A 14,919-nucleotide genomic window follows, 5' to 3' on the forward strand; every position below is an offset into this window, starting at 1 on the left:
CCTCTGTATTTGCTGTATTCTGGGTGTGTCTCTCAGGAGAGTTCTACATCCGGTTCCTGTCGGCCTGCACTTCTTTGCTTCATCCATCTTATCTAGTTTGGTGGCTGTATATGTATGGACCACATGAACACCAACCCTTTTGACTAGTTGTCTGAAAAAAAAAAACTTCTTAGAAAACTTACTATATAGCCCAGATACAATTTCAAAGAGGAAGAAAGGCCCGGATGGCACTATGTGTACTGTCAAGCACGTGCTGTACCTGCAATCATGTTCTTTTAGGTATAGTTGAATATAAACTATTTGTGTCAAAATGCCTTGCTGGTAGGTTGTTTATGGTGACATTTTAGGATTGTTTTCAGGGGTGCATTGGATATGAACTGGACTTGTGATGAATTAATTAACGCCTTACTAAATTTTACAACAATCTCTCACCACTGTTAAAATAAATAGGATTTCTATATCTGAGAATATATACCAAGAATGCTCATATGCCAGTGGACTTCTCTGAAAATGGTTAATCTTGTTTTTCCTGGCATCACTTAGGGGAAGCTTTGGCTGTAGTCATCAGCACAGTGCAAAAACTCAGTGTCATAGGAAAACAAAGCTGGAAAAGTTGGCAGAGAACATCTATAAATATTTTAAACCCTTGACCACAGCAATGTTTTAAGATCTATAGCACCATTCTGCAGTGCAAAGTTGTACCACTAAACTCTGAGCTTAATCTTTCCTTTCCCTTTATGTGTTCTTACAGGGTTTGTTGTGTATACTTAGTCCTCAAATTATCCTGCTTCCATGTCCCCAGTCCATGGTATACATGCATTACCAAACCCAGAGTACTTTTTTCTCCTTAAAGAGTGCTGTTTGTTACCTCAAATGTACTTATTTCATTTAGCAATAAAGTAGAGAATTACAATAGGAGATATTTAAGCATAATGAAGAAAGAAATTATGCCATTGCAGGAACATGGATGGAATTGGATAACAGCATGTCAAACGAGCCAAGCACAAAAAGACAGAACCGCATATTTTCTTTCCTTATATAGAAGCTTAAAAGGGGTGAGCTGAACATAAAAGAGAGAAGAGAGCTGAACATAGAAGTGGGAAAGAAGGAAGACAGGTTGGTAGGTCTATTTAAGTTCAAGACCAGTTCCAGGATAACCAGGGCTTTGCAGAATGCCAAACAAAACAAAACGAAAACAAACAACTCCTGTTCAAACCCAAACTCTCCCTCAAACTCTCTTCAAAAACAAATAAACAACACCCCTCCCCCAAACCAAACCACATAGTCCAGGATCTGTGATGTTGTCTTTGCTAAATATACACTGCAGTGTGTGAGCCAGGATAATGGGAAGCCACCACCCATGTGGCCACTTGCTCTGGGTGACAGACATGAGGGCTTTGCTCCATCTCACACCAGCATTTACACTTTTGGGTTTGGAAGATGTCTGCCCAAATTTGTTCCCATTTATCAGTTACATTCCTGTGGCTCTCTGCACATACAAGAAAAGCTGACTTTGCTGTCCCACTGTGTGTCAAGAACTAAGCTTCAGCAACACTCAGTGAGCAACACAAGAGTCTGTCATGATGTTACATTAAAACTTCAAGTGATGCCAAATTGTCTACTGCCATATAAACATATCCATTGCTTTCTTTCTTCCTTGCTTGCTATGAGTGTGTGCGTGTGTGTGTGTGTGTGTGTGTGTGTGTGTGTGTGTGTGTGCGTGTGTGTGTGTGTGTGTGTGTGTGTGTGTGTGTGGTGGGGGGGGGATGCTGGCCTGTGTGTGCATTGGTGGAGGCCAGAAGTTGATCATGGATGTCTTCCTTCATTATTTTGAGATGGTGTCTCTCAGTGAATTTGAAGCTTACACTGATTATTATACTGATTGGCTAGAAAAGCACAGTGATTCCCATGTCATTGCCTTCCTGCCTTTGAGGTTTTTGACTCCTATTAAAAGTGCCCAGGGTTTTTTTTACATGGGTACTAAAGATTGAGTTTAGCTCTTTACACTTGTGCAGCAAACCCTTTATCCATTGAGCACTTCTCTGATTCCTATCATTAATTTCTTTCTCATTAATAATTTTATTATTCATTCAACAAATATTTAATAAGTGCCTTAAATGGCAGATAGTTGGCTAGATGCTTGGGTAAAGTTGAATAGCGGTGACATTGTCCCTGCCATGGAGTCAGAATGGGAGAAGTGAATCTCAGCTCACAAAACTGTATACAAAATTTGCCTCTGGTTTTCCTTCTGAGAATTAAATTGTGACTTGTAATTGGTTGTGCAGAACCCACTTCCCCACCCACCTTATTTAACCAAAAAAATTAAATGAAGAAACATTACATCTTAAGTTTTTTTACTGATAAAAAAGGCAAGGGAATATTGGAAGACCTAGAGAAAGGAAAGAAAGATAACTTGGTTCCCCCTACCCTTTTAGTACTCTTGAACGATGAAATCCAATATCCATCTAAATCCAATAAGAAAACTTAGGAATGGAAGTCACTTCTGAGCTCTTGATGAAAGAAAGTAGCTAAGGCAGCCATGGAGCTCTGAACTACACTATAGGAAAGCAGAAATGTGTTGTTTCTGCTGTTACTTCTAACCTCTGCTGATTAGAATCTCTAGGGCTCATTTCTACACAGTGTCCTGTCTGCTTCAAACCTATGTTCCAACATTATTTTTAAAGAAGTTTTAGTTGATTCTGGATTTTCTTCTATCAGCTCTAAGTGTTTGTGGTATGTTAAAGCTGAAGAGAGTCTTGTGGCACTGGAGTTTATTTCCCCGGCCATGTACCAAACTGTATACTCCCATTGGAAGAAATCTTGACCTTGGATCTTCCCCATCTAATGATGCATCTTTCTAAAAATAATGTTGTGGAACTGATCTCCCTAAATTTTACACAGCTCAGGGTGGTTCTCCTCCACAGTATTCCTATTGTGAGAAAACCTTCTGGCACATTCCTCCTCTGATGCCTCTTCTTGGTGATAAAGGTGCCCCTATACTCAAATGTCCCTTCAGAGAAGAATGGGCCCAAGTTAGGAATAACAAGGCAATTCCTGTTTCAGTAATGGAGAGTTGTATATAAAAGGCTTCCCATCTGCCCTTTTAACTTTTCAGAACAGGGCCTTGATGACAACTTCTAAGTCCCTTTTCCTTGTGTCCTTGAAATCTTCAGTCTTTCTGGAAGTTGGAATTAGGTTGGGTAAACTCAAAGACTGAAGGCCACTTCAAGGGCCTTAGGTTTAAAACTCCAAAGACAAGATTTTGACTTCTGTTTTCTTATTTTTCAATTATAATGATCTTCCTTCAGATAGCAGTTTCCTTGTGATCTATTAGCTTGTGGAGGGGAACCTGAGCATGAAAAACAAAGCATAGGAAATGTGTCAAATAGTTTTAAATCAATTACCTGCCATGTATGGAAAAGAAGAAAGGGGTATGCAGAAAGTAAGTATGGTTGTCCTGAGTGTGACAATGAAGATATATGGAATGCTGTGGGATTGCATAACACGATCCAGCAAGTAGACATCTGGCTTGAGAAAAATGCAGGAAATGGTGCTTCTACATGGTCTGAAAGAAGAGTAAAATGTCAGTGTGTGTCAGGAGACAGCAGATATGGCAAACACAGATTCTGCACAGGAAATTATGGTAAAGAGCTGAAAGAAAGTTAAGAGTCTCACCACAATGTGGGAGAAAGGAGACCTGGACCCAAGTTAGGTGCAACCAGGGGAAGAGAATGGAGAGGAGCCTGTTTATGGAGAGTACAGGATGAAAACCAAAAGGGATAGGGATTTCAAATTGAATGGAAATGCTAATGATGGGGATTTGGAATTAGAATTAAAGAGGAGGTCAATTTTAATGAACTTGAAGAGTTGGAGAACAAAGAAATTTCCCATTAGTCTTTAGCACCCTGATATTCTGAGGAAAAATGTGTCTCTCTGAGAAGAATGTTCAAAGTCTAGCTGTTAGAGGCTGAAGCCAAGTGAGAAGCAAGAGTTTTGAGACACATTGCATAGACAAATTTTCCTGATACACATGTGTGAATAGACACAGATAGCAACTAACTGTGCCTGCAGAATTCACAGGGATGCATGTGTCTCTGCACATTGGAGACACTAGATTTGTTTGGTAGCTTAAGTAGGGTTACCAGAGGAAATACCATCAGGAAGATGCTAAGGAGTACAGAGTAGAAAGACTCTATTTCTCTAATGAGTCTGAAAGGATAACCCATCACTATCATGACCATTAAATTTGAGTAGATTCTACAACATGTTTCTTTGTTCTTTTCTGGTGATTTAAAACTGGAACACAATAAAGACACATATTGAACTGGTGTACTTCTTATTTCAGAATGACCATTTAGTTTCTTTTTAAGGAAAGACTTAGATTCTTTCCATGTTCTTACCTATTTTTCTAAGATTGATTTAGTTTCTTAACCTTGGAATAAGCAGATTGATTTTCTTTAAAATAGAAGTTTCACCTAGCTTGGAGAAGCATTAAAAAAAAAAGAAAAAAATTTAAGTAATTCCAAGTGAAATATCTATTCATTTCCCTTGGCTGTGGACGTCAGATCTAATTATTCAAAATGAAACAATATGGCTCATTGCAAATGAATTATGAAATCCATTTAAGAGTATGTTGAAATAGTGTCAAGCAGGTGATAGGAGATTTGAGACTTAATATCTCAGGGGGAAGATTTAAACTATCCAAAGAATAAAATTATAAGCAAAGAGAAAAAGAAAAAGAATGAAAACAAAGGATAGTGAGGCTATCTTCAAAAATATCATCAAAATCTCCGGGAAAATGTTTCTTCCCTTGTCTGGTGTACACTGGTTATGAGTAATAAAGAAATGTTCTTATTTGACTATTGAATATGCATAGTTACAGCTTGGAGTTTCAGGACCCGAATTAGGCAAGAGAGGTTTTGTAATAAAATATTTCTTGGAAATTGTCTTCAACTTCATTTTATAGTGCTACAGAATTTTCAAACTGAGAGGGACCCTTGAGACCATGTAGTCAGACTATCTTCCCTTCCGCTAGAAGGAAACTCAGAAGCAAAAATAATAAAGAGCAAAGGATCTACAGCCACGTGGGAGAAATTTTTCTTCAAATGAAACTGCTCCGTGGACTCTACTTCCTGGCAGAATAGCACATCTTCATGAAAAGATCAGCTGAAGATAATGTGCTCCACTATCTTTTTCTCCCCTTGTATTTTAGAGAAACCCACAGTATTCAGTGTAGAGAAGTGTAAATGCTAATGGTTTTATTTTGTGTTTGAGCATTAAAACCACAAAGCCTGCAAATTGTGCAATGCTGGGCAAGTGGGAACAAGCAACAAGGAACCGCAAAAACCAAAGAAACAGGACAAGCTGTTTATGAGTTCTCAAAATGACCAGTAGATGGGGGCCCAGATTGCTGCTGAAGATTGGGATCAGAAGGAAAAAGCAAAGAAGAGGAAAAGCAATGTAAAATTTCTCCTATCACATTCATTTTGTGTAAAATGTTAGTGAGGGACGTTCCTCCCTTAGTAAGTTCTCAGACTTTTAGTGAAGAATTGGATGTTATAATCTCTCTACTGTGTCCACATTTTAGTGAAATACAAGATACACATTTCAATTCTTGTAGACATTAGTTTTTACAGTAGATTTGAGTACTTTTCACCAAAACAGAACTTATATAGCACATCACCTTTATAAGAACTTTTATATGTACTTCACGATGCATCCCGAATAGATTCCCACATGTATAATTGTATTTCAAATGAATTGAAATACTTTTTATATACTTTCACTCACATTGCTATTTACTCATTTAGCAATTAATTCTAAATAGGTCTCTGTGAAATTAATATGGAAAACTACTGGCATAGGGAATGCTAATACGAAAGGGAAACAGTTATAACACTAGCATAAACCCATAATTCACAGCCTATGTTCTTCAATCATAGGTGATTAAATCAATATTAAATTATTATACTAATACAAATTGTACAATTTTCCCCATTGTGCTTTAGAGTGATTAGATCAGGAAACAGGGGAAGATAATATGTTGCTTGTGGAATTAACTCTACTTAATTTGAAACTTTAGAACAATTTTACTTTCTCCCACTAAATACTTAATGCATTTTCTGCATAAAATTTAAATATTTATATGTAAAGTATTGATTTTGTGCTAATACTTTTAGCACATCTAAATCACAGTCTTACTTTTAGGAAGCCAAAAACCAGTTAATCTGTATTTTATTAACTACTCAACACTATGATTATAGATTAATGTATTGAGTAAAGAAGAATTTTGTATTTCAGGCCCACTATATAGTAATAAATAGATGTTTAACAATAATCAAAATCCAAGCACTTCTGCAGGAATGACACAATTGCGTTTTCTCTTAAATTTTTGCCATTGCCTTGTTACATTCTCACAAGGAAGGCCCCATAGGGAAAATAATTTACGCAAGGGAAGCTCTACTTGGTTGAAAGCTGGGAAATGTTTGTGCAGAATCAACTTTCTGTCTTGCTTGTCTTGTTTTAGGAGGAAAAGAGGATTAGGTCAAGAGGACCTTAGATTTCCAGAATGTTTCTGGCTAAAGTGCCAAACCAAATTTCACCTTTAGGCCCATTGAGAGGACATTCCATTTCCATGATATGGAGCTTCTGAATGCTGAGTCACACTGTGTCATAGCAGGGTAACCAAGACTGTAGCAGGAAGGGAAAGGATGATGCCTGAGGAATTCAGGGATTTCCCAGGTTTCCAATTCCATGATGATGTCTCTTTTCTTGTTCTTCATCCTTTCTCTTTTGCTGAATAGCATGACTGAGATCTGAGATGAGGAGGGGAAAAGCAACAGAAGAGGAAGAAGAAGAAGAAGAAGAAGAAGAAGAAGAAGAAGAAGAAGAAGAAGAAGAAGAAGAAGAAGAAGAAGAAGAAGAAGAAGAAGAAGAAGAAGACGGTGACTGAGGAGGAGGAGGGGGAGGAGGAGGAGGAGGAGGAGGTGGAGGAGTAGGAGGAGAAGTCTAGATGACCAGAGATACTAGCAGAATTGTCTTGGAAGAACTAGGTCTCCTCTCTTGAGATCTCAGTTTTATTGTATCTATTTCAGTCCTAGCCAGTGATTTGCTGGCAGTTTTTTGCCCAGTCAAATCATTTAACTTTATAATCTGTTTTTCCTGCTCTTAATAAAAATATTGTTAGTATTTATGAATTGCATTGAGATTTTCATAAAGACAAAGCCTTGAATATTTCATGAAGGTCTTAAAATGTTTGGATCTATGTACATGTTATTAAGTATAGCTAACTCTCACTGCCACTTAATGGGTGCTGTTCCCTTTCTGTATAGTGTTCTCTTTTGCATGTCGGTCAATGTGTGGTTAAGAAAAACAAACGAATTTAATCTTAAAATGAGTAGTAAATCTCTCTTGAATGCTAAGATACAGAGATGAGTGAGTTCTATGGGTGGGTCTACTTTGGTCTTTTATCCAATCTTTAACAAAATATTCGATGAACATCTACTTCATGCTCTGGACTGGGCTGGGACTTGAGAATAGACAATGAAGGACGTAGTCCAGTGTGAGAAAGTCGTGGTGTTTTGGAGTTGAACTTGCTGGATTTGCAGTTTATATGAGTTGTTACCCTTGCACATATTAGTTAGCCACTTTTAACTTTATTTTTCATCTTTATTAACTTGAGTATTTCTTATTTACATTTCGATTGTTATTCCCCTTCCTGCTTTCTGGGCCAACATCCCCCTAACCCCTCCCCCTCCCCTTCTCTATGGGTGTTCCCCTCCCCTAACTTTTTAGTCTGAAGAATGAGCTTTTTATCTAGGTTGAAGACTACTTTTGATAATCCAGACAGACAAATACATGGAGTTGCATGTGGTAAAGTATTCTGCATGCTACACATGATCTGATGGAAGTCATCTTTCCAGGTATGATGGTGCATGCCTTGGATCCTGAGGGCAACTGGAAGCAAAGGTAGGTTGATTTAAAACCAGGTTGGTCTACATAGTGAGTTCTAGACCAATCAGGGTTACATAGAGTAAACTTGCCCCCTCCAAGAAAGCAAGCAAGCAAGCAAATGAACAATAAACCCACTCAAGCCCAGGTTGTGTCCTTCAGAACATTTAGGGAATGTGTATAAGTACTGTATGGTGAAGGCTACTATCCAGACGTGCATTTCAGTGGCTTAGGAGACACACTGAAAATCAGAGAAGGTGCTGGTCTGAGATGGAAGAGGATGACAATGCCAGGTTTTAAATAAAGTTGTGTACTAAGCCAAAGATACTAACTTTAGTGTAGAAAAAGAATCTATGCTTATATATAAGCTTCAAGCTGAACTATAATTCAAAAGACCTTTCTCCAAAAAAATCCTACCAAGAGTTTTCAACCTGTGAGCCTTCTCTCAGGACCTGATACTTTCAGTTTTTAGTGTCCTATTTACCTTACCAAAATTAACAAAGTTGGGTTTGTGTTTAATATATTTTCATATATATATATTTTTAATATATTTTCATCTTTCTTCATTTGCCATACTTGCTAAATTACTGTGCCCATTATTGGTGCCTTTATCCTATTTTGAAATTACAGTTTCCTTTGTTAGTGAATTTGTTTCTTATTTATTTATTTATTTATTTATTTATTTATTTATTTATATTGGATTTTTAAATTTACATTTCTTTTTTATTGGATATTTCTTTATTTATATTTCAAATGTTACTCCTAATTTCCTGTCCATAAACCACTTATCCCCTCCCACTCTCCTTCTTCTATAAGGGTGTGCCCCTCCCTTACCCCCTGACATTCCCTTACACTGGGGGTCCAACCTTGGAAGGACTGAGGGCTTCTCCTTCCATTAGTGACCAACAAGGTTATCCTCTGCTACATATGCAATTGGAGCCCTGGGTCAGTCCATGTATAGTCTTGGGTAGTGGTTTAGTCCCTGGAAGCTCTGGTTGGTAGAATTTCTTTGTTCTCCTAGAGCCTTTTTGCCTCACGTTTTCCTCATGTGTTACAAGAAAGAACATACTAAGTAAGTTGGTTTCAGGGAAGTAATTGTAGCCTCAGAAGGGAGGTGTGGAAAAGAGAACCCTGTGTGTGGAAGAAGCTGTCTGTTCTCTCTGAATTCACCCTTCACACTCTACCTCACTTAAAAAAATCTTTTGTAAAGTGCAAATATCACATGAAGTTATTAATATGGAAATCCTCAGCCCATAAATCTGAATGATTTACATGGACCCCAGGTCATGTTTATAACCTGAACTCCCCTTAAGTTTAAAGTAATCTTCGACCCAGAAGAATCTTTCTTCACATCAGGCATGATCTAGTCTCATTGTAGCGCCAGGTGTGATCTAGTCTCATCGTAGAGCACTTGATGTGTAGTACGCATACATAAAAAAGGGGAGGAGCAGACTAAAACCTCCCACTACAGTTTCTGGTGTGTGGGCTGTTGACATCATCTTCTAGAAATATGATGGTTATGATCAGGTCACCTGGTGTCTGGTAGCCAGGTAGTTCAAGTTTCTGTTTTGTGTAAGAACTTTCATGCAACTGGTCACATATATGATGACACACGTGAAGGTGAAGAATGCAAGCCTGAAGCCAAATTGGTTGTCATTCTCTATTTGTTTCTTGTAAATATATTATGTCTTTTTTCCTTTCCCAGTCCTGTTCCCAGAATGATGACTCTCAGACTAATTAGTTATTATTAAATGCCTAGGCCATAAACTTTGGCTCCTTCCCTGACTAGCTCTTAGCTTATTTAATCATCTAAATTATTCAATGTCTACCACTTCAATAGTTATCTCTTCATCATTTCTGGTCCACTTCTTTTTTTCTCCCTCAGTGTCTTCCTCAGGGTCTCCAAGTTCATCTACTTGCTGGTCCATATCCTTAGTTAATCTCTGTTGTGTCTCTGCTCTTACCCCCTGAGGATCTTTTTGCTTCTCTCTTTTATCTCTCTTTTATCCCCCTGAGGATCCCAGAATCCTCTCTTTTCCTGTCAGTGTCCCATCTACTATTTCTTGCCTCAGCTCATTGGCCATCTGCTTTTTTATTAACACATGATGTTTATAAAAGATTCTACAGTTTCTGCTATAGCGCCTGCTCCACAAATAGGCTGCTGGTTCCAAAGTTTTCCTATAGAGAAACACAGGGCAGACTCTGGTTTGTCTTTTAGAATGGCAGTTTGCAGGGCGGCTTACACACAAATGGACGGGATCCATTGTTCTCTCAAGGCTGAGCTTTACAAGGATTTCGTTCACTATAAAGACAGAATTCCATTTTGTTAATGTGAAATCAAAGAAGAAATTACCTTGGGTTGGGATCATTAGAGACTGGATTTAGGATGAAGATGGATGATTTCACCTACCTAAGCTAGATAAAAGAATCTGTGTTGTTTCAACATTGGTCCATGCCATGAGCAGGAACAAAACCCACAAACAGTCCTAAGATACACACAGAGTGCCAGTCGGCTGGGCTTATCATTTAGTGGTTTGCAGAGACTTGAATGATAAGATAGACTGATTCTTGGGACATTATGTGAGCTTCCATAAAAAGAGATTATTGAATCATAAAGAGAAATTTCAGGTTAAATAAATTTATTATTATAACAATCAAATTCTGTTACCTTCAAGCTAAATCTCACGGTCCCAGGACATTGTCTGTAGATAGACATCTTAAATTAAAGTAATGTTTAAAAATTAAATGTTTATAAATTAAATTGATGATACATTCATGCATTCATTTTCATTCACCAATTGCTTAATGTTTCTTGAGCATCCATTATGCACTAGATCTATTCTAGGCACCAGGGACAAGAAAACAAGTCTCCATCCCATGTTCTAAGAGTAGTTTCATTTTAACTTACTTTGACCAGGTGTTTCTGCCTCACTCATGCAGCTTATTTAACAACTCAAAGGTCAATGTTGTGGGGATGTAAAGGCAAAAACAGATCGGAGTTTCTAATATTGCAGCTGATCTCTGGAGTTCTGAAGGTCTAGCTCTACTCACACTGCTGTACATTGAGTTGCTCCTCGGAGAACATTGCAGTTCCAGAAGTCTGATGATCTCTTGAAGCCACTCTGAACTTTGCCATGCCTAGAAAACAGAAAAGCAACCACCTCCTCTTTGTGAAAGCGAAACACTATCAGTGCTTTGCTCTGAGCCAAGAACATTTCTAGAAACGTTTCAAATGGAATTGATACAGAATGATTTCAGAATTCTGTTTGAACTCGTTGCATATCAAAGTAGCATTTAAGTTTTAGGATGTTGGGTTTTACATGATAAGAGCAACGTTGGGGGACTGGCTGGGATTGGGGTCTTTCTAGATAGGAACTTTAAAAATACCAATTCCACTGGAGACTAAGTTCTGTGAAGGTTCTTCTTCGCCTTGTCTCATGGCTGTTTTTCTGCCACCACCATTATCAATAATAAATCTGTTCTGATTGGTGCACATGATTGATCAGTAGACTAGAACTTAGTAGGGATGACCCATTAAGCACCTTCTTGCCAAAAATTTAGGCCCTATCCCAGGCTGTAGATTTTCCAGGAGTTTTGAACACTCCAATTAACGCTGTACAGTTATTGTGTGCTCTATCAGAATTACACGTCATAGTTACAGAATCTCAGGGAATGGCATGTTCCACTTCAAAGCAGAGATGTGCCTCTCAAGATTTGAAACTAGCTTTATTTTTTCTATATGCCATCATCTTCATTTTCCCAATATTTTATTATCTACTTTAAACATCCACTTACTTCCCCTTTTCTAAGCTTTGCACAGAAGTCTGTGAGAGTAATTTGCTTAGAAATATCATGATCACAGTCAATTGACGTTTTCTTCCTTCACTGTAGTCATTTATGTGTCAGTGGACTTTGAAAGGCAGTGTCAAGCATAAGTTAACTGAACCCAAGAAGCCTCAAAGTGGATGGAGAATTCGTCTCCATCTATATTTGAGATAGGAAAAATTGGTCATCCAAAACATTCAATAGTAAATTGGGTGTGGTGGTTCACACTCGTCTTCTCATTTGGGTGGCTGAGGCCTTTAGTTTGACATTAGCCTGGGCTACGTAGTGAATATGAAGCTAGGGAAGGTACAAAGAAACCCTGTCTCCAGTAAACCAGATAAATAGATAAACAAAATAAAAGTAAGTTGCCAGTAAAGCTATAGAATCAGCACATTAAAGTAAAACAAAACAACACAATAATGGAAAACGTAGTGACTTCATCAAATGACAGACTAGCTTCCTGCAAATATCACCGACACTTCCCATTTCTGAATAAGGGCATACTTTAACATTTGCTTCTTGGGTCTAGGGTGTAAGTAAGCTCAGTAAGTGATGTGCTGGCTGAATATGCATAAGGACAAGAGTTTGGATCACAAGGCCCCAGGTAAATGCCTAGGGACAGTGGCAGCCCAGCTATAACTGTAGCTGAGAAGGTGGAGGCAGGAGATTCTTTGGAGCAAGCTGGCTAGCTAGGTCACCCAAACCATGGAGCTCTGGGTTAAATTGAGAGACCCTGAATCAATGAACAAAGTGGAGAATAAGCCGGGGTGATTCCCTCTGTTGGTTCTCAGGCCTCCACCGCACATGTGCAAGCAAACTAACACCCCCCGCCCCTGATCTTTCTGTGTCTTCATCTGGAATACTAGGTTCTGAGGTTAGAGATATGTGCAATCATTTCCAACTATTTGTGTGTGTGTGTGTGTGTGTGTGTGTGTGTGTGTGTGTGTGTGTGTGTGTGTGTGCATAATTCGATGGGAATTTCTTTCTGGTATTCATTTGCATGACTTCCTGGTTTATTTGAGTCTTTTACTCCCTCCCATATTGGTGATCCTGACAGAAACAACTTGAAATCGAGTACTAGGTATTCTACCCCATGAACTGCTGCAGATTCAGTGGTAGTGGAAAGGGATAATAATTCATATTTGTGCTGCTTGCAATCTTATGTGACAGACTAGTATGTGTAAAAAGCTAGCAAACTAGGCTAGTGTAACCATAAACAGTGACTACTTGTGGTAAGATTTATACTCATTAGAAAGGTAGTGTAAAAGACAGATGAGAGGATTTCAAGTCCCAGATAAGTTAGACATGAAAATGTATGTCTGCAAGGGATAACAAGTGAGGTAAGCCTTGAGTAATTTATAAGATGTTGCAATGGTCAGGAGAGAGAATAATCAGCAAATATAATGGACTCGCAGTACCAAAAATATTGTCAATAGTTGTATCTTTATGTGAATTGGAGACCTCATATACTAATTTTGTTGTGAGAATAGGAACTATTTTCAGACATGTATGGGTAGTCCCAGGTAGCTGTGGCTTCTATACTTGGATCAAAAATACCTGAAACACCAAGTTGCATGTGCACTGAAGGCATATAAACATTTTACTTGCAATTCAGTGATTTACATAGCATTTACATTGTTTTAGTTATTATAAGTAATCTAAGGACAATTTAAGGCATATGGAAGAATATGTATCCTTTACAACCGAGGAACCTAGAAATTCCTTGTGGGATGATGAAATGAAGCCCTGGTGTATGGATAGTGCTTACCTGCACCCTGTTCAATGCACATTATATTTTCTTAATTAATCCTCATTAAAATATTAAAAATATTAATGTCTTAGCTTTATGGAGGGAGGACGTTATAGCTCAAAGAAGATAGATTCTAGTGTATCTCAGACTTGGCAGACTCAGAATCAACTTATTTATTTATCAACTCAGCAATTCTACCTGTACCCAGTGGAGTCTTCATTGTCTTCATTGTATTGTGTATAAACTTTAATATTGTGTTTATTATCTTTTGTCAGAACTGAGTTTTATCAGTAATTCTTTTGAAAGGCTTCTTACACACATTTCTAGCTTTCTTATCAGTGATGCTTTAATGTATACTCATTTGTTCCTCTCAGGGTCCCCAGATTCTATCTCATTCTTACATTTGTCCCCAGACCTCTGCCTCTTAGAAGGAAGAGTGTCAGGAAGCTGGAGTACTATTTCTTCATAGAAAACCAGTTCATCTTGCTATTTCAGTTCTCAACTATCATTAAGTCCTACAGTTCTGAACAATAATGAAATTCCAGAAGAGAATTTTGTGTTCTAGCTATGTTCTGTGTTAATTCCCTTCCCTTTTTCTTGTTCCCCAATTTTGTGTTCTAGCTATGTTCTGTATTTATTCCCTTCCTTTTTTTTGTTCTTAATTTGTGTTTTTTTCTGTTTTCTGCACAATGGAGAATTAGGAGTTTCTTGTGTACCATTTATTTCAAGTGTAAATACGTGATGGCTTTGTTCTCACTTAGGAATCAATTAATTGTTGGAAGACTCCACAAAGGTATTACGTGTCTGTGGTTAAGAACAGACTTAAAAGCACTTCTGTCTTCTTCCCTGCATCCCCTCTCTGCTGATGAATCCACAGCAAGGGTGAGAGCTTTAACTAGGTGTGGGGTTTCTATCACAATGTCAATTCTCAGTTGTCTCCTAACTAACTTGAATGTTACATTTAGGATAAAAGACAAATTTTAAAAAATCAGATTCATCAATTTAGTATGTGTTTGCCAAGTCATCATTATGTAAAAGGCCATTTTTTGAAGAGCAGTATTTTTTTTTTCAAATGGAGTTTATAGTCCACCAGACTTAATGCCAAGTTAAGTTCACATACTTAGTAGTAGATCTTCGAGGATCCACAAAAGCTGGGTAGATAGAAACCACCATAGATTTATTCAGTCCTCGGATTTCATGTTCGTAATAGAGTTTGAATTTCTTTCTTTTAGCCCAAGGCAATTGTTAGGCTCAGTGCTTAACCTTCACATATGCCTCTCAGCATTAAGAATCTGCTGATATTTGTTTGAAATTAAGGATTGAGAAATCAATAGTTTAAAGAAATGCATATCTCCAAGGGTATTTTTTTCATGTTCACAATCACTTCCCTCTCA

This window comes from Rattus norvegicus, chromosome 20 (assembly GCF_021556685.1).
Source record: "Rattus norvegicus strain SHRSP/BbbUtx chromosome 20, alternate assembly SHRSP_T2T, whole genome shotgun sequence".
NCBI classification, from domain to species: domain Eukaryota; kingdom Metazoa; phylum Chordata; class Mammalia; order Rodentia; family Muridae; genus Rattus; species Rattus norvegicus.